Genomic DNA, 20754 nt, shown 5'->3' with positions numbered 1-20754 from the left:
ATGCATGTGCAAAGTAACTGAGTAGAAAGCATAGTAAATTATGCTTCCCCCCCTCCACTGTCTTAGACGAAACTGCGTTTGGAAGTATCGTATCCAGAGGTTTTTTCTTTTAGTGTTAAGACTAAGTAGGCCAGAGCACCTGTCTTGGCAACAGCAGGTGCTAGGTTCAAATCCAAACTGCACCTTTCCCTCAGATGATGGGAGAGTGGCTTTCTGATCTGAAACTCTTTCAATGGCCGATAGCATATGTTTGTCCTGATTTCCATTTTCCGAGCTGACTCTGGGTTTGGATGTAATGAAACTGGAGGTTCCAAAAAACACTTAACACATGATTTAGGATAGATTAAATAAAAATAAATTCATGCATTTTTTGCTTTGATCTTGAACAGAGGCCAGGTTACCGGTCAGGTTTGAGACATGATCATCCAGACTCTAAAAGACCACGTCCGTTTTGTCAGCATTTTCTGCATCCTGACATGCTGGTTTTTGTTGTGTATTATTTTTTTCTACTTCGATTTTTGTTATCAGGCAAATGTCTCTTACAGCGAGTTTTTGTGGCGCTGTGGCTTAGCTGGTCAAAGCGCCTGTCTCGTAAACAGGAGATCCTGGGTTCAAATCCCAGCAGTGCCTAATGTATGGGTGCCACGGTTGCTTTTTGTTAAGAGTAATGAGTGTTTATGCAGCGGGATGTTTAGCAGTCGGTTTCTTAACAAAACTCAAATCCTTAAGAACGCTGCTCGTTCAAGAGGGCTTTGGACGATGGCTTTATAAAGCATAGTGTGGTAATGCCTAACCAATTGGACTTTAATATTTCAAGTCCAGACATTGACACATGCAGCGCTACCGTTGTTAGTTTTTTTTTCTTTTTTCGAATTAAACAATTAGCCCCTTCCACAGTTGTTTGGCGCTGTGGCTTAGTTGGTCAAAGCGCCTGTCTAGTAAACAGGAGATCCTGGGTTCGAATCCCAGCAGTGCCTTGTTGACAGTTGGCCATTTGTTCATGGGCCAGAAAGTACTAAAAAGTGTTTTCTGTGCAACAGTGCTAGAAGCAGCAGAGCACCCAGGCTCTGTGGCGCAATGGATAGTGCATTGGACTTCTAGGCTGTGAGCTGAGCCGTTCAAAGGTTGTGGGTTCTAGTTCCACCAGAGTCGCAAGCTTGGCTCTTTATCTTCACTGACTTAAGGTGTGGTGCGTTTCTAACATTTTAGGCATCTGTCCATCCCGTTTTGCTTCTTTCTTTCATTGCGCAGTGCAGGCTCAGATACTAGGGGTACTCTACAATAAAGCCGATGACTAAATTGAGCTGTTTTAAATAAGGGAGATTAGAAAACAGTGTAGGGCCTAGTGGGCTTGAGGAATGACTCGAAGGCAACCTGTGGTTTTGGGGAAAAGTAACTGCCACCTATTGTTGAGATCACGCCTTTTAGATTTGTCGTACAAGAGCCTCTTTATGCATGTGCAAAGGAACTGAGTAGAAAGCATAGTAAATTTTGCTTTCCCCCCACTGTCTTAGATGAAACTGCGTTTGGAAGTATCGTATCCAGAGGTTTTTTCTTTTAGTGTTAAGACTAAGTTGGCCAGAGCACCTGTCTTGGGAACAGCAGGTGCTAGGTTCAAATCCAAACTGCACCTTTCCCTCAGATTATGGGAGAGTGGCTTTCTGATCTGAAACTCTTTCAATGGCCGATAGCATATGTTTGTCCTGATTTCCATTTTCCGAGCTGACGCTGGGTTTGGATGTAATGAAACTGGAGGTTCCAAAAAACACTTAACACATGATTAAGGATAGATTAAATAAAAATAAATTCACACATCTTGAACAGAGGCCAGGTTAACGGTCAGGTTTGAGACATGATCCTCCAGACTCTAAAAGACCATGTCCATCTTGTCTGCATTTTCTGCATCCTGACATGCTGGTTTTTGTTGTGTATTGTTTTTTCTCCTTTGATTTTTGTTATTGGGCAAATGTTTCTAACAGTGAATTTCTGTGGCGCTGTGGCTTAGCTGGTCAAAGAGCCTGTCTTGTAAGCCTGTCGTGTGCTTGTTTTATATAGCTTGCCGGATCGATTTATAAAATTGTATAGCTTTGAGGCGTAATGAATACTGTGACAAATAGAGTTAAACAACTTCTTTGCTTGCGATTTTTAGACTCAATGTGTATTTTTAGTCTCTGTGTGCAAAAACGTCCTGCCTTCTTTTCAGCTGTGGCTTAGTTGGTCAAAGCGTCTGTCTTGTTAACAGGAGATCCAGGGTTCAAATCCCAGCAGTGCCTAATGTACAGGTGCCAGGGTGGTTTTTGTTAAGAGTGCATGCAGCGCTACAGTTGTTAGTTATTTTTCTTTTTTCAATTAAAAAATGAGCCCCTGTCAAGGTCGTTTGACGCTGTAGCTTAGTTGGTCAAAGTGCCTGTCTTGTAAACAGGAGACCCTGGAATGAAGTTCCAGCAAAAGTGACTATCAGCTATTGTTGAGATCAAGCCTTTTGGATTTGTTGTACAAGAGCCTCTTTATGCACACACATACACACACACACACACGTGATATGGCTGAAAAAAATGTAAACAGGGATTTTGACAAATTATTGACTATTATGAGATTTTAAATACAGTATGTCGAGACCAGTTGTAATTTCCATATGTTGCCATATATCATGCCATATATCAGCTTTCTATATGGGGAATTGCAGTGAGAAAAAAATGACAGTAAACCTACATTATGATGGAATGAGAATTAGCCACTAAATCAAAAAGTTACGAATTGCCATGAGATTGCGTTGGAATAAACTTAGTTTAGTGTATCCACTGTCTGTACTGTTCCCTCTACACTTATGTATAAACCATTATGAAACCTGTATCATATATTTTAAACAAAAATGACTGTAAAAGATTGTTTATTGTAACAATGTGCATCTTGTGTGCTGGTGATCTAAAGTTTGTTCCTGTAGTATTTGTATGATAACAGGATTATGTGAACCAATGATCCTTCAAATGCAAGACTTCTTAAAGGAAATAAATGCAGCATGCAGAGTATTGAACACTGGAGAGTCTGTGTTTAAAGTAGTGAATGTTTCGAGTTTTGAAAATTGATAACAGGGTTCTGAAATTTGTGGCAAAACAAATGAAAAAAAACTGTAATCTGGGGTTGCCACAGTGGAATGAACCACCAACTTATCCAGCGTATGTTTTACATAGCAGATGCCCTTCCAACAACAACCCATCACTGGGAAGCACACTCACTTATTCAGAGACTCATACACTACAGTCAATTTTATCATGCTCAATTCACCTGTACTTCTTGCTGTGAGATAAGGTGCAACCCACTAGCATCACCCATTAGCAGGGCTCGAAATTAACCTTTTTGCTTGGTAGCACCGGTACTCATAACTTTAAAAATGTAGGCGCATCAGCAAAAATGTAGTCGCACCCACCAATTATAAGCATCATTACTACAAGTTTTATACAAACATATTAATTGCATTTGAAATCAACAGTATAAATGCAAGCGTGAGGAAAATATGTCTCGTCCCATCATCTCAAGAAAATACATTTTATAACATAACTGAGTGTCCAAAAGATACACAGAGCGCCCACCGGCCCTGCACGCACTGCTTGACATGAATAAATCTGTTAACGATATAACTGTGCTGTTCTCACGGGTGCTGTCTGATACTGCACTGATGCTTTTAACATGTACTGCACCTTATTATATGCATACGTCATGTTAATAGCAATACCGGTCTTTTCATGAGTAGCGATATTGGTTTAAACAGTGTAGGCCCGTTTGCGATGTCCGTTTAACTGAGTGATTGACAGCTGATATTTCAGTGCTAGAGCAGTGGGCCAATAAGAAGAGCGCGAAGGCGGGGCAAGGATTACGGACTTGGCTTTGTTTACTGCAGCAAGTTGACATGACAACTGTTTTAAACCATTCCTGAGCGCTGCGTTTCCCGTTTCAAGCACAGAGATGCATTCAGCATGAATGTCTCCCGAATTCGCGCATGTGGTGAACATTTTGCAAAGTAAAACTGTCGCACACAACACATTCTTGCACTTGCACAAATGCTCCCAAATTTATTTTGAGGTCGCATAGATAAAATTTCGGGCACATATGTGAGCAAAATGGTCGCAATTTCGAGCCCTGCCATACTAGTGTCTTTTTTCATGTTACTTGTGCTTATTTTTCAGATATCTTTTAAATTAAATACTTGTGCTATTAATTAAATACTAGAGTTTTCAAAATATACAAGTGCTTACTCATTAGACACTGGTTTATTTTATTAGATACTAGTACTTATTCATTAGATAGTACTTATTAAATATATAGTTTTTATTTATTAGATACTAGTACTAATTTTAATAGTTACTAGTAACTATTCTGTTGTTTAGGTCTTGTTTTTGGTCTAAAACATTAGACTATGTTTACACAAAGATGGGGTAGACTCCACACTACAGGACAGGTTTCAACACACAGACTGGGGTATGTTTGCTTCCCAGGCCACACATGGCTTTCACACAGACATTGACAGTTACACTTCCTCTGTTCTGGAATATATCAACACCACCATAGACAGTGTTACAACCCAGAAACAGATCACTACATACCCGAATCAGAAGCCATGAATAAACAAGGAGGTGCTCCTCCTGCTGAAAGCACGCAACACTGCCTTCAGATCAGGCGATGCACAGGCCTACAGCACTTCCAGGGCTAATCTGACGAGGGGCATCAAAAAGGCCAAGCACTGTTACAAGCTAAAGCTAGAGGAGCACTTTTCCAACTCTGATCCTTGGCGCACGTGGCAGGGCATCCAGGCCATCACCAACTACACACCCAGCCAGTCCACACCCACAGACGTCTCCTTCCTGAACGAGCTAAATGACTTTTATGCCTGCTTTGAAAGAGACAATAAAAAACCCTACATCAGGATCACTTCCTCCACCGACCACTCACCTATCACACTCACCTCCTCAGAAGTACACAACGCACTGAGTCGGATCAATGTGCGTAAGGCTGCTGGACCAGACGGTATTCCTGGGCAAGTCTTCAAAGCATGTGCAGAACAGCTCGCTGGGGTATTCACAGACATTTTCAACCTGTCGCTTAACCTAGCAGCTGTGCCAACATGGTTTAAAACCACCTCTATTGTGCCAGTGCCCAAACACTCCAGCCCAACATGCCTGAATGACTACCGCCCTGTAGTACTCACACCCATCATCATGAAGTGCTTCGAGCGGTTGGTCCTGGCACATCTAAAAGACTCTTGAAGTGGATTTTATACTCTTTAAAGTGTGAAGTTAATCTATATATTCAAATTATATGTGTATAATCTGCTTGTAGATTTACCTACCATTAAAACAATTAAAGTGTTATGTAAGGGGAAAGGGCCTGAGGAAACCACTAAGGGTCACGAGAAGTGGATGAGAAGAGAGCGGGAGAAAGCCTGAGTAAGCAACTAAGGTGTCTCAGGAAATGGATAAGAATAGAGCAACACATGTGTAAACAAAGACGTATAGATGGATAAGATATATAGTTACCAGGTTTGGGTCAGGGGTTAACCTAGGTGGAATTTGTGTGACATATGTAGAAATAAGGGAAAAACTGATGACAGAGGTGGAATTTGGGGTCAAGGGTTAAAGTAGGAGGGATCTTGTGTAACATATGGAGAACAAAGAAAAAAACTGGTGTAGAAGACTATTTAAACAGGCTATAATTTGAGTGAGACAGAATTTTTCAGACAGAGATGCTACTGGGGGTCTCCTGAAAGTTCTCCTTTGTTGTCGACAATAAAGTATATTCTTCTGATATTCATAACCTCCAGACTGAGTTTGATTTAGTAAGAGAAAAACCAAGAAAATCACTACATTTGGCGTCCCTCTGGGTGGGCTGGAAAGGAGCAGGACTGGTGTTACTGTGCATGCTGGACTGGAGAGAAAACACAAATATGTGGCCACAATAAAAAACGGTAAGCGACTTTTTGCTTATTAGTTTGTGTTTTTTCTGTCAGGACCTGCTTGTACAGGTAAATACACTTGAACTGTTTCTCCAGCTTTAAAGAATTAAAAGTAAATGTAAAAAAGATATTAAAGAAAAAAGGGGTTTTGAATAACAGAAGAAAAAGAGTAATTTGCATGCAAATGATCTGTGTTTTCCTAAGAGGGCCTTGATGGATAGGATAAACATTAACTAGTAACTGTTACTCAGATTTGGGAAATTATTAATGATATAAGATATGCATAGAGCATTTATAGGTTTTAAGAGAGAGTCTTCAATGTGTGGTGACAGTTAAGAGATTAAAGCAGAGTAAGGTATGCAAATGATCTGTGTTTTCCTAAGTGGGCCTTGATGGATAGGATAAACATTAACTAGTAACTGTTACCCAGATTTGGGAAATTAATAATGATGTAAGAAATGCATAGAGCATTTATAAGTTTTAAGAGAGAGTCCTTAATGTGTGGTAACAGTTAAGAGATTAAAGCAGATTAAAGTAGAGAGATGCGCGCTAAGACCTACGATACCGCTTTGTTTGAGGAGATAAACAAAGGGCTGCATGGGTAGGCGAAAGCCTGTGGTTACCGCTCTAAGGTTAGAGGGCTGCTCGGACAGGTCACTCAAGAGGAGTGTAGTGTAGAGTATTTATTTAATTGAAGTTTTTGTGTATTTGCTGCTTCAGATTGTGGCAAAATAGTCCACATTGGTGGGCAGAGAAGACTGCCTTCCTCCTCCTTGAATGGAATGAGGATGGGGGATGCAGCTCCTGTTACACTGAGTGGAGGAGAGGAGTGAATGAGAAGAGGAAAAGTAATAAGATTAGAAGTGTGAATGTGTTTAAAAGTATGTTTTCAATAAGGAGTAGGTTAAAATAATGATTATAGTATATTATAATATAAAAGGAGGGCTGCATATGTGTGGTGTGATTTAAAGAACAATAGGAATAGTGATTGATGCAGTTTAAGAGAAGAGATTATGATATAAAGAGAGGAGTCTCTTAAATCAAAACTAATGGAACATGTTGCATTTGAAAGACACAGAGTAAAAAGCAGAAGAATATAATAGTTAAACATTTTTCTGAAATTATCTTTGTGTTTTAAGTTTGAATATGTTAAAAAAAGAACAATAGGCAGAGTAAACTTAAACTCCTGACATAGCAATGAGTGAAAGACAGTCTGCTCCAGGATGGGGGTAAGAGAGAGATTTATGGTGTCCATGTGTGAACAATAGAGTGCCTATTTACAGCACTAGGGAAACAGAGAAGAGGAGAGTTAATGAGAGGAGATCAAACTATAGATAAAATAATGACATAGACTTTAACATAATTTGGATAGAATATAAGTTATTAATGAATAGACAAATTATAAAGTAGTATAGTAAGATAAATGAAATGAGAAAGTACTAATAATAGAGTTATATTATATAGAAAAGAGTTTGAAACTTTACTAATGAAAAAGAATAAATGAAGCCATAGTGATCAATATATATAGAGACAAAGAAAGTATGGAGTAAAAGAATGTATTAAATAAACAAATAGATTTACTAAATAAATATGAATGAATAACATATAAGTTAGGTCTTTGATTGAGAATAAAATAGAAAAAAAATAAGTTCACTGTTTCATAGATAAAATTAGATGTTTAAAATATGCTTACAATATAGGTACAGTGAACAGATAAGATAAAAAATAAAAAAGCAGTAACATTTTGAAGAAAGAATTAACTTTAGAGAATTTGATTGGATTTAAGGGAAAAAATGTTTTGTCATCTTTCTCAAAGTCAGCTATATCATTTATTTGTAGTAAAGTACAGTGATTCAGATGAAAATCATAGAAGCTAGGTAAATGTTAAAGAATGTTTTAGAGTGAGTTTAAAAGATTAATACATGTAAAAGTTTATGCAGTAAGAAGCTAAATTGATAATTATGCATTGCACTTCAAAAATGAAAAATGCTTTTAGTAAATAAATAGGTGAATTTAATTAATAATATGAACCCTGAGCTATAGCAGTAATGATTTTGAATGGTTATATCAGATATTGGGCCACCATGTAATACTACTGAATTAAAACAAGTATGGAAAAACAGATATGGAAATAAAAAATGCAATACTAAAATACGTGGCAGAGAAAATAAAAGATAAGATAATGACAAATGGCAAACAGAAGAAACATTTAATGCAAGCAGTGAGAAAATAGAAACTGAGTATGGAAAATGTTAGGGAAAGTAAAATTCGATGTAAAAATGACTGGTTAGTAAAGGAACACTAGCATAGATGAGGAGAAATGTAAAGTAAAGCATAATATGGAGCTAAAGAAAATAATTAGAATAACACTAAAGAAATAGAAAATTAAACATATTTACATATGATAAAATGATTATGAATTAGAGAAAAATAAACTGTTAAAACCGTAAAGAGGAAAAATAGATGAGAGGAGTCTCCATTTGATGGAAAAAAATGGGAAAGAAGGAAAGACTTTTATAGGTCATGAGCTAAATTCCAAATATTAATTAAGAGGACAAAGGGATGGACTTTGGGGGACTGTGGTCTCTTATCTACTAGACATCTCTGAGTGCACTGGCAAATGGAAAAGGTGTTTGAAAAACACAATGGACAAACTGTTGGCTGTGGACATTTGTGAAAGCAGTGAGGCAGACACTGCATGCCCAGGAATTACTGAGGACTGGAAAGGCTATTTATGTTCAGAGACACTAAAAAGAGGCAAACAAGCTAATGATGAACTGATCAAAGAGAAAAAGCGCTCCACCAGAACTTTACATCAGCTCAACAAAAGAAAAGAAGCCAGCACTAAGAGAGAAGGGGGAAACACTGTGCCCTGATATGGACACCACAGAAAAGACTACACCAATCTATGAACCAGTTGTCTTCTCAGGGTGTGAGGAGGGGGAGTCTGGCAGTCCATCTCAAAGCAGTCGACCTATAGTCCAAATTGAGTACAATGTGACCACTCAGAGGGCAAAAATAAGAGCAAAAGTGTAGCTACCCATTCTTGTATCAAATCAGACTCCTGTCAATATGATAAAAAGAAAAGTATCATGTAAACTGTAAGAAAAGTCTTAGATGATAATGTACGATGAAACTTTAAATGTGTAATGTTGAAATGATAAATTATGAAGAATGTTAAATTATTTTGGTTCATTTTCATAGGTTAATTCAGAGATTATTGAACATAGGAGGACAAATTATAATGCACGGTGGTGACTAATAAAAGAAAAAGAGACAGCTTTTATAACACAAAAAATAATTTGGGTTAGAAGTTGATGGAATTAAATATTTAAGTTAAAAATTAGGGAAAACTTATTTTGAGTAAACTAAACCAAGATTTGAGAGAAAAATTATGTCAGAGATTAAGACAGAAAAGTGATTTATATTTGAAGGGAATGAAAAAAAAAAGTGAAATGAACTCACAGTACTGAATAGGTCAAAAAAGAACAATTCTAAATGTACTAAAAGAATATTTGAAAGAGAAAAGTGTTTAAAAACAGAAAATAGGTTGTTTTACATATGTGAAGAAATAATTAAAAGCAAAAAGGATTAAGGACTAAAGATGAATAATCAGATCAGATAGAGAGGAACCTATAAAGAAATCCAGTGATTTTTCAGTCAACTGGTAGAAAATTACAACAAAAAATGTATGTACAAACAGTGTGATGTGAAAGCAGGAAGGAATTGGAGCTGAAAATGCTGAAAAGTGAAAAATGCTAATTAATATAAAATGCAAAATAAATAGCTCAGAAATAAGAAATTACTTAGGTGTCAAGTTTTAATAATGATTAACAGTTCAGGACATTAAGGGAAAACAAAATTAGCCAGCATAGGGAGGATTAATAAAAAATTAAACCAGATGCAGGTCTGTTATATGCTGGAATAGGCATTGTTGAAACTTTTGAGAACATAGCAATATTAGAAACATTTAAATATGTTATGGCATTTCTAATTTGGTTGTGATTGTGTAGGTAACTAATAAAATGGATTTTATTTTAATTTGATTAAAATTTAATTTTTGATGATGGCATTAGTCAAAACAGGCAAAACTAGATGTTGTAAAATTTATGATTTAAGAACAGTCAGTGATAGAGAATTTCTTAGCAGAGGTCCTAACACGCACTGTACTTAAATTTTTTGTTTAGATGCCAAATATTTTAAAGTAATTGATTTCTGTTCAGTTAATTATCAGAGGAGGGTAGACACTTGGTTACACTTAAGGTAAAAAAGACGTGTAGAATTTAGTTATCTGCAGGTACATCTAGTTCAAGCTAAGTAAAAGACATAAATAACATTTTTTAGGGATGACAGGTTTAGTGTTAACAAGATTCTGTATCTAGTCCAGATGCAATAATAACTGATAAGCTGATAAATAAGAAATTGATTTGACATTAAAGAAAATAGGGTAGCAGGTCTAACACTAGTATAGAGTCACAACCTCAATTAGATGATAGTGGAAATTAAACAACATACTAGTATCTATGAACAATATATGTAGCATTAGAGGTGAACAAAAAAGACAAATAAGATTTATGTAATACATACAAAGAACAGATTGTTGAGGCAACAGCATTTTAATAGATTGGCATTTGAGATGTACATGGTTTGAATCAAGGGTGAAATGGTAAAGAAAATTGAGCACCAAGGATAATGATCGCCTTTTTGAATGCAGTGATTAGTGAATTGTTGTCCACATGTGACATTTGTGCAAAGTAGAATGTGAGTAAAAGATCAGCAATAGGCTTAAGGGGATATTCAAGAACTTGATTGTGGATGTTGTGAAATGATAAAATTAGCTTAGGGCAAGAGATACAAACTTTTGGGCATGACAGTTTTGGTAGATGAGTGAAGGTAATTCCATCAGCAGAACAGGGAAGAAGGAACAGTTATTACATTTAAGACAAGAGAAGTCTCAGATTTGGAATAACCTCTGAAGAAAGTTCAAATAATGTGTCTGCATTTAAAAACAAATTAAAGTAATTAAAGTCAATTAAAGTGAATAAAGGTAATTAAGTAGATAAATAAGTGGATATATAATTCAGTGAATAGATAAATAAATGAATTGATAAAGTATTGGAAATAAAGAAAATTGAGAAATTACACATAATTGTAAGGAATGATTGAAAGAGCTAAAGATGATTCATCAAGGCCTAGTTTAACAAACTATGTTAAAATGATAAACTCAACTGGATTGATTTGTTACCTTTTGCATTAATAAGTGATTGCATGAAAACTGACAGAAACAAGCAACTAACATTGCATGAAATACTATTGGGTCGACCCTTGCATGTAATCTTGTATTTAACCTTGTGGAATGTTTGGAGAACATTTCTAATGCATTGGAAAGAAGTTTGGTCTTTTATGAGGAAACTAACTGTCATGTGCAAAGCGATATCTGTACAGGAAACCAAAAAAGACCAGAAGCAGGAGATTAATCCGGTGATCGAGTATATCTGAGGTGTTCTGGAGAGAGTGGAGTGTAATCAGGAGAAATGGACCTTATGCCAAGGTTACCAAAGGGGGATGCCATCAACTGGATACCATCGGGACCACAGCACAAGACAGCCAAAGGAAAAAGCTCCAACAAGAGAAAGTTAACGGGAAACAGAGGAGGCAGAAAATCCCAAAGCTCAAACCAACGAATTGCAAAGTGTGGCAGAAGCAGTTCATCAGAACAGTTAAAAGAGTAATTCTGATTATATACCTGAGTGAGAAATACAGAAGGTGCCACAAATTCAAGTGATGATAATCACTACAACTTCAGGTTATAGACTCTCAACATAAAGTCTCTATCAACACTTTTAAGGCCAGAACGAAAAAAGAATGCTCGCAAGTATGTGCCAGATTTAGATTCAAAAAGATGAACTAGTGCTAAAAATTTTTATAGTTTAGAAGAAGAGGATGATGAAGAGGATCCATGCCTTGGGTGTTAAGTGCTAGACAACCTCTACCCCAAAACGGCGGCTCTCTACAATACGCAAAGTATCTGGGCTGAAGATCAACGTACTCTACGGATTATGTGTGTGGATGTTAGATTAGAATATTATGTTATGACCATATATTATGAAATTGTGCATGTGGATTTTTATTTTTTGTAGTGTTTTAGTTTTATTCTTTACTGTATGTTAGATAATCATGACCCCCAGAAGCAAATGTATAACCATTTGTATGCTTAAAATATTACTTTTTATGATAACAAAATAGAATCAAGTCTTTTACTATGTTCTTGTCAAATCAGGACATAGATGTTTGGTTTGATTCTATTCCAAAGTGCAATTACATGATCTGGTCATTTGTAATAATACTGTGACATATATTTGTCATTAGGTAATATGGCTAAGGGCTAGATCATGGAGTTGCACTATGGGCCAAAAGCAAGAAGATTAAGACTTGAAGTCTTAAGAGGAGGGATTATATGAAGTGGATTTTATACTCTTTAAAGTGTGAAGTTAATATATGTATTCAAATTGTATGTGTATAATCTGCTTGTAGACTTGCATACCCATTAGAAGAATTACCATATCACAAGAAATGGATAAGTTATATAGTTACCAGGTTTGGGTCAGGGGTTAACCTAGGTGGAAATTGAGGTCAGCGGTTAACCTAAGTGGAATTTGTGTGATATATGTAGAACTAAGACAAAAACAGATGACAGGGATGGAATTTGGGGTCAAGGGTTAAACTAGGAGGGATCTTGTGTAATATATGGAGAACAAAGGAAAACAACGGATGTAAAAGGGTATTTAAGTAAGGCCAGAAGATGAGTGAGTTAGAATTTTTCAGACAGAGATGCTACTGGGGGTCTCCTGAAAGTTCTCCTTTGTTGTTGACAATAAAGTATATTCTTCTGATATTCATAACCTCCTGACTGAGTTTGATTTAGTAAGAGAAAAACCAAGACACCACTACATTAACAGCCGAACGCGCTAACCAACTGCGCCACAGAGACTTAGGGAAAGATCACCTACAGTGGTAGAAAGGCGTAACTTTGTCTCAAAAGGTCTGCTATATGAACCCTAATGTAAGTTTGTTGAGAGAGAGAGAAAATTAAGAGGAACGCCCAACGTGGGGCTCGAACCCACGACCCTGAGATTAAGAGTCTCATGCTCTACCGACTGAGCTAGCCGGGCTAATGAGAAGCTCTTTCAAGAGCTAGACACCGTTTACAGTAATACCTTCCCTACCTGTGACAATCTTCTGCTAAATCCTGATTTCATCTTGTAACGCTGGACAGAATGTGGCCCTGGATATATGCCCAGTGCACGTGTTAGCATTTGCAAGGCAGCAAAATGCCTAATTCGTCCCTGGGTGGGCTTGAACCACCAACCTATCAGTTAACAGCCAACGCGCTAACCTATTGTGCCACAGAGACCTGGGGAAAGGTCAACGACAGTTGTGAAAGGCGGAACTTTGTCTCAAAAGGTCTGCTATATGAACCCTAATGTAAGTTTGCTGAGAGAGAGAGAGAAAAAAGTAACAGGAACACCAAACGTGGGGCTCGAACCCACAACCCTGTGATTAAGAGTCTCATGCTCTACCGATAAGCTAACCGGGCTGATGTGGAGCTCTTTCAAGAGCTAGACACTGTTTTCGGTAATACCTTCCCTACCCGTGTCAATTTTCTGCTAAATCCTGATTTCATCTTGTAAAGCTGGACAGAATGTGGCCCAGGATACATGCCCAGTGCACGTGTTAGCAGTTGCAAGGCAGCAAAATGCCTAATTCATCCCTGGGTGTGCTTGAACCACCAACCTTTCAGTTAACAGCCGAAAGCACTAACTGATTGTGCCACAGAGACTTAGTAAGAGGTCACCTACAGTGGTAGAAAGGCAGAACTTTGTTTCAAAAGGTGTGCTACATAAACCCTAATGAAAGTTTGCTGAGAGAGAGAGGCAACAGAAACACTCAACGTGGGGCTCGAGCCCACGACCTTGAGATTAAGAGTCTCAAGCTTTACCGACTAAACTAGCCGAGCTGATGAGGAGCCCTTTCAAGAGCTAGACACCGTTTACAGAAATACCTTCCCTACCTGTGACAATCTTCTGCTAAATCCTGATTTCATCTTGTAAAGCTGGACAGAATGTGGCCCAGGATATATGCCCAGTGCACGTGTTAGCAGTTGCAAGGCAGCAAAATGCCTAATTCATCCCTGGGTGTGCTTGAACCACCAACCTTTCAGTTAACAGCCGAAAGCACTAACTGATTGCGCCACAGAGACTTAGTGAAACATCACCTACAGTGGTAGAAAGGCAGAACTTTGTCTCAAAAGGTCTGCTATATGAACCCTAATGTAAGTTTGTTGAGAGAGAGAGAAAAGTAACAGGAACGCCCAACATGGGGCTCGAACCCACGACCCTGAGATTAAGAGTCTCATGCTCTACCGACTGAGCTAGCCGGGCTGATGAGAAGCTCTTTCAAGAGCTAGACACCGTTTACAGTAATACCTTCCCCACCTGTGACAATGTTCTGCTAAATCCTGATTTCATCTTGTAATGCTGGACAGAATGTGGCCCTGGATATATGCCCAGTGCACGTGTTAGCAGTTGCAAGGCAGCAAAATGCCTAATTCGTCCCTGGGTGGGCTTGAACCACCAACCTTTCAGTTAACAGCCGAACGCGCTAACCAATTGCGCCACAGAGACTTAGTGAAAGACCACCTACAGTGGTAGAAAGGCGTAACTTTGTCTCAAAAGGTCTGCTATATGAACCGTAATGTAAGTTTGTTGAGAGAGAGAGAAAAGTAAGAGGAACACCGAACGTGGGGCTCGAACCCACGACCCTGAGATTAAGAGTCTCATGCGCTACCGACTGAGCTAGCCGGGCTGATGAGATGCTCTTTCAAGAGCTAGACGCCGTTTATAGTAATACCTTCCCTACCTGTGACAATCTTCTGCTAAATCCTGATTTCATCTTGTAACGCTGGACAGAATGTGGCCCTGGATATATGCCCAGTGCACGTGTTAGCAGTTGCAAGGCAGCAAAATGCCTAATTCGTCCCTGGGTGGGCTTGAACCACCAACCTTTCAGTTAACAGCCGAACACGCTAACCAATTGCGCCACAGAGACTTAGGGAAAAATCACCTACAGTGGTAGAAAGGCGTAACTTTGTCTCAAAAGGTCTGCTATATGAACCGTAATGTAAGTTTGTTGAGAGAGAGAGAAAAGTAACAGGAACGCCCAACGTGGGGCTCGAATCCACGACCCTGAGATTAAGAGTCTCATGCTCTACCAACTAAACTAGCCGAGCTGATGAGGAGCCCTTTCAAGAGCTAGACACCCTTTACAGTAATACCTTCCCTACCCGTGACAATCTTCTGCTAAATCCTGATTTCATCTTGTAAAGCTGGACAGAATGTGGCCCAGGATATATGCCCAGTGCACGTGTTAGCAGTTGCAAGGCAGCAAAATGCCTAATTCATCCCTGGGTGTGCTTTAACCACCAACCTTTCAGTTAACAGCCGAAAGCACTAACTGATTGTGCCACAGAGACTTAGTAAGAGGTCACCTACAGTGGTAGAAAGGCAGAACTTTGTTTCAAAAGGTGTGCTACATAAACCCTAATGAAAGTTTGCTGAGAGAGAGAGAGAAAAAAGTAATAGGAACACCCAACGTGGGGCTCGAATCCACGACCCTGAGATTAAGAGTCTCATGCTCTACCAACTAAACTAGCCGAGCTGATGAGGAGCCCTTTCAAGAGCTAGACACCCTTTACAGTTATCCCTTCCCTACCCGTGACAATCTTCTGCTAATTCCTGATTTCATCTTGTAACGCTGAACATAATGTGGCCCAGGATATATGCCCAGCCACGGTTTAGAAGTTGCAAGGCAGCAAAATGCCTAATTCATCCCTGGGTGGGCTTGAACCACCAGCCTTTCAGTTAACAGCCGAAAGCACTAACTGATTGCGCCACAGAGACTTAGGGGAAGATCACCTACAGTGGTAGAAAGGCGTAACTTTGTCTCAAAAGGTCTGCTATATGAACCCTAAAGTAAGTTTGTTGAGAGAGAGAGAAAAGTAAGAGGAACACCCAACGTGGGGCTCGAACTTACGACCCTGAGATTAAGAGTCTCATGCGCTACCGACTGAGCTAGCCGGGCTGATGTGATGCTCTTTCAAGAGCTAGACACTTTTTACAGTAATACCTTCCCTACCTGTGACAATCTTCTGCTAAATCCTGATTTCATCTTGTAACGCTGGACAGAATGTGGCCCTGGATATATGCCCAGTGCACGTGTTAGCATTTGCAAGGCAGCAAAATGCCTTATTCGTCCCTGGGTGGGCTTGAACCACCAACCTATCAGTTAACAGCCAAACGCGCTAACCTATTGTGCCACAGAGACCTGGGGAAAGGTCAACGACAGTTGTGAAAGGCGGAACTTTGTCTCAAAAGGTCTGCTATATGAACCCTAATGTAAGTTTGCTGAGAGAGAGAGAGAAAAAAGTAACAGGAACACCAAACGTGGGGCTCGAGCCCACAACCCTGAGATTAAGAGTCTCATGCTCTACCGAATGAGCTAACCAGGCTGATGTGGAGCTCTTTCAAGAGCTAGACACTGTTTTCAGTAATACCTTCCCTACCCGTGACAATCTTCTGCTAAATCCTGATTTCATCTTGTAAAGCTGGACAGAATGTGGCCCAGGATATATGCCCAGTGCACGTGTTAGCAGTTGCAAGGCAGCAAAATGCCTAATTCATCCCTGGGTGTGCTTGAACCACCAACCTTTCAGTTAACAGCCGAAAGCACTAACTGATTGTGCCACAGAGACTTAGTAAGACGTCACCTACAGTGTTAGAAAGGCAGAACTTTGTTTCAAAAGGTGTGCTACATAAACCCTAATGAAAGTTTGCTGAGAGAGAGAGGCAACAGAAACACTCAACGTGGGGCTCGAGCCCACGACCTTGAGATTAAGAGTCTCATGCTTTACCGACTAAACTAGCCGAGCTGATGAGGAGCCCTTTCAAGAGCTAGACACCGTTTACAGTAATACCTTCCCTACCTGTGACAATCTTCTGCTAAATCCTGATTTCATCTTGTAAAGCTGGACAGAATGTGGCCCAGGATATATGCCCAGTGCACGTGTTAGCAGTTGCAAGGCAGCAAAATGCCTAATTCATCCCTGGGTGTGCTTGAACCACCAACCTTTCAGTTAACAGCCGAAAGCACTAACTGATTGCGCCACAGAGACTTAGCGAAAGATCACCTACAGTGGTAGAAAGGCAGAACTTTGTCTCAAAAGGTCTGCTATTTGAACCCTAATGTAAGTTTGTTGAGAGAGAGAGAAAAGTAAGAGGAACGCCCAACGTGGGGCTCGAGCCCACGACCCTGAGATTAAGAGTCTCATGCTCTACCGACTGAGCTAGCCAGGCTGATGAGAAGCTCTTTCAAGAGCTAGATGCCGTTTACAGTAATACCTTCCCTACCTGTGACAATGTTCTGCTAAATCCTGATTTCATCTTGTAATGCTGGACAGAATGTGGCCCAGAATATATGCCCAGTGCACGTGTTAGCAGTTGCAAGGCAGCAAAATGCCTAATTCGTCCCTGGGTGGGCTTGAACCACCAACCTTTCAGTTAACAGCCGAAAGCACTAACTGATTGCGCCACAGAGACTTAGCAAAAGATCACCTACAGTGGTAGAAAGGCGTAACTTTGTCTCAAAAGGTCTGCTATATGAACCCTAATGTAAGTTTGTTGAGAGAGAGAGAAAAGTAAGAGGAACGCCCGACGTGGGGCTCGAACCCACGACCCTGAGATTAAGAGTCTCATGCTCTACCGACTGAGCTAGCCGGGCTGATGAGAACCTCTTTCAAGAGCTAGACACCGTTTACAGTAATACCTTCCCTACCTGTGACAATGTTCTGCTAAATCCTGATTTCATCTTGTAATGCTTGACAGAATGTGGCCCTGGATATATGCCCAGTGCACGTGTTAGCAGTTGCAAGGCAGCAAAATGCCTAATTCGTCCCTGGGTGGGCTTGAACCACCAACCTTTCAGTTAACAGCCGAACGCGCTAACCAATTGCGCCACAGAGACTTAGGGAAAGATCACCTACAGTGGTAGAAAGGCGTAACTTTGTCTCAAAAGGTCTGCTATATGAACCCTAATGTAAGTTTGTTGAGAGAGAGAGAAAAGTAAGAGGAACACCCAACGTGTGGGTCGAACCTACAACCCTGAGATTAAGAGTCTCATGCTCTACCGACTGAGCTAGCCGGGCTGATGAGATGCTCTTTCAAGAGCTAGACAACGTTTACAGTAATACCTTCCCTACCTGTGACAATCTTCTGCTAAATCCTGATTTCATCTTGTAATGCTGGACAGAATGTGGCCCTGGATATATGCCCAGTGCACGTGTTAGCAGTTGCAAGGCAGCAAAATGCCTAATTCATCCCTGGGTGGGCTTGAACCACCAACCTATCAGTTAACAGCCAAACACGCTAACCTATTGTGCCTCAGAGACTTGGGGAAAGGTCAACGACAGTGGTGAAAGGCGGAACTTTGTCTCAAAAGGTCTGCTATATGAACCCTAATGTAAGTTTGCTGAGAGAGAGAAAAAAGTAACAGGAACACCAAGCGTTGGGCTCGAACCCACAACCCTGAGATTAAGAGTCTCATGCTCTACCGAATGAGCTAACCGGGCTGATGTGGAGCACTTTCAAGAGCTAGACACTGTTTTCAGTAATACCTTCCCTACCCGTGACAATCTTCTGCTAAATCCTGATTTCATCTTGTAAAGCTGGACAGAATGTGGCCCAGGATATATGCCCAGTGCACGTGTTAGTAGTTGCAAGGCAGCAAAATGCCTAATTCATCCCTGGGTGTGCTTGAACCACCAACCTTTCAGTTAACAGCCGAAAGCACTAACTGATTGTGCCACAGAGACTTAGTAAGAGGTCACCTACAGTGGTAGAAAGGCAGAACTTTGTTTCAAAAGGTGTGCTACATAAACCCTAATGAAAGTTTGCTGAGAGAGAGAGGCAACAGAAACACTCAACGTGGGGCTCAAGCCCACGACCTTGAGATTAAGAGTCTCATGCTTTACCGACTAAACTAGCCGAGCTGATGAGGAGCCCTTTCAAGAGCTAGACACCGTTTACAGTAATACCTTCCCTACCTGTGACAATCTTCTGCTAAATCCTGATTTCATCTTGTAAAGCTGGACAGAATGTGGCCCAGGATATATGCCCAGTGCACGTGTTAGCAGTTGCAAGGCAGCAAAATGCCTAATTCATCCCTGGGTGTGCTTGAACCACCAACCTTTCAGTTAACAGCTGAAAGCACTAACTGATTGCACCACAGAGACTTAGTGAAAGATCACCTACAGTGGTAGAAAGGCAGAACTTTGTCTCAAAAGGTCTGCTATATGAACCCTAATGTAAGTTTGTTGAGAGAGAGAGAAAAGTAAGAGGAACGCCCAACGTGGGGCTCGAACCCACGACCCTGAGATTAAGAGTCTCATGCTTTACCGACTGAGCTAGCCAGGCTGATGAGAAGCTCTTTCAAGAGCTAGACACCGTTTACAGTAATACCTTCCCTACCTGTGACAATCTTCTGCTAAATCCTGATTTCATCTTGTAATGCTGGACAGAATGTGGCCCTGGATATATGCCCAGTGCACGTGTTAGCAGTTGCAAGGCAGCAAAATGCCTAATTCATCCCTGGGTGTGCTTGAACCACCAACCTTTCAGTTAACAGCCGAAAGCACTAACTGATTGTGCCACAGAGACTAAAGGCTGATTTATACTTCTGCGTCAAACACCGGCGTATGCTACGGCGCTGACGCATAGCCCATCGCCGTGGCCGTCGCCGTCACTGACGTGCACCTCTCAAAAATTGTAACTACACGTCGCAACAACGCGTAGCGCAAGCTCTGTGATTGGTCGGCTTGCTAGCGCCGACGAGTCTGGGCGGGACCGAGAGCCGCGCGAATGGCACGAGCAATTGTTTACAAGTGTGGAGTCCCGTGAAGGAGCTCCGGATGGAAAGTTTTGTTCTTTGTTTACCTCATGGTTAAAGTTGTTGCACGTCCGCTGGTTCCTGCCTCAAAATGAGCGAGTTTGAGTCACTTGTACATCCAGGAAGTGTTCAGAATAGCAAAACAGAAGCGAAGAAACTCGACACAGAGGAACATTTACACCTCACTGCCCACTAGCGTTTCGGAAGTGTTAATGCAGACCAACGGAGACAGCGCGCAGAAGTATAAATGCCCAGCCACGCGCGTTGCCTGCGCCGTGAGTTGCGCCGGTCACTTGACGCAGAAGTATAAACCAGGCTTTAGTAAGAGGTCACCTACAGTGGTAGAAAGGCAGAACTTTGTTTCAAAAGGTGTGCTACATAAACCCTAATGAAAGTTTGCTGAGAGAGGCAACAGAAACACTCAACGTGGGGCTCGAGCCCACGACCTTGAGATTAAGAGTCTCATGCTTTACCGACTAAACTAGCCGAGCTGATGAGTAGCCCTTTCAAGAGCTAGACACCGTTCACAGTAATACCTTCCCTACCTGTGACAATCTTCTGCTAAATCCTGATTTCATCTTGTAAAGCTGGACAGAATGTGGCCCAGGATATATGCCCAGTGCACGTGTTAGCAGTTGCAAGGCAGCAAAATGCCTAATTCATCCCTGGGTGTGCTTGAACCACCAACCTTTCAGTTAACAGCCGAAAGCACTAACTGATTGCGCCACAGAGACTTAGGGAAAGATCACCTACAGTGGTAGAAAGGCAGAACTTTGTCTCAAAAGTTCAAGCTTTACCCATTGTCCTGA

General features: G+C 40.5%; 7 non-coding genes across 7 annotated transcripts; 2 read left to right on the top strand and 5 right to left on the bottom strand.

Moving 5' to 3' along the window:
• The first annotated feature begins 556 nt into the window (after positions 1-556).
• On the top strand, positions 557-630 carry trnat-cgu (transfer RNA threonine (anticodon CGU)). Its single transcript has one exon. It is a non-coding gene; the product is annotated as a tRNA-Thr (tRNA).
• Positions 631-903: 273 nt separating this feature from the next.
• trnat-agu (transfer RNA threonine (anticodon AGU)) lies at positions 904-977 on the top strand. The gene has a single exon. It is a non-coding gene; the product is annotated as a tRNA-Thr (tRNA).
• Positions 978-13046: 12069 nt separating this feature from the next.
• Positions 13047-13119, bottom strand: trnak-cuu (transfer RNA lysine (anticodon CUU)). Its single transcript has one exon. It is a non-coding gene; the product is annotated as a tRNA-Lys (tRNA).
• Positions 13120-14315: 1196 nt separating this feature from the next.
• On the bottom strand, positions 14316-14388 carry trnak-cuu (transfer RNA lysine (anticodon CUU)). Its single transcript has one exon. It is a non-coding gene; the product is annotated as a tRNA-Lys (tRNA).
• A 169-nt stretch (positions 14389-14557) lies between these two features.
• On the bottom strand, positions 14558-14631 carry trnan-guu (transfer RNA asparagine (anticodon GUU)). The gene has a single exon. It is a non-coding gene; the product is annotated as a tRNA-Asn (tRNA).
• A 3078-nt stretch (positions 14632-17709) lies between these two features.
• Positions 17710-17782, bottom strand: trnak-cuu (transfer RNA lysine (anticodon CUU)). Its single transcript has one exon. It is a non-coding gene; the product is annotated as a tRNA-Lys (tRNA).
• Positions 17783-17951: 169 nt separating this feature from the next.
• On the bottom strand, positions 17952-18025 carry trnan-guu (transfer RNA asparagine (anticodon GUU)). Its single transcript has one exon. It is a non-coding gene; the product is annotated as a tRNA-Asn (tRNA).
• Between the last annotated feature and the right edge of the window lie 2729 nt (positions 18026-20754).

This window comes from Danio rerio, chromosome 4 (genome assembly GCF_052040795.2).
Source record: "Danio rerio strain M-AB ecotype USA chromosome 4, GRCz13ab, whole genome shotgun sequence".
NCBI lineage: Eukaryota > Metazoa > Chordata > Actinopteri > Cypriniformes > Danionidae > Danio > Danio rerio.
This window is presented reverse-complemented; position numbering and strand designations above follow the sequence as displayed.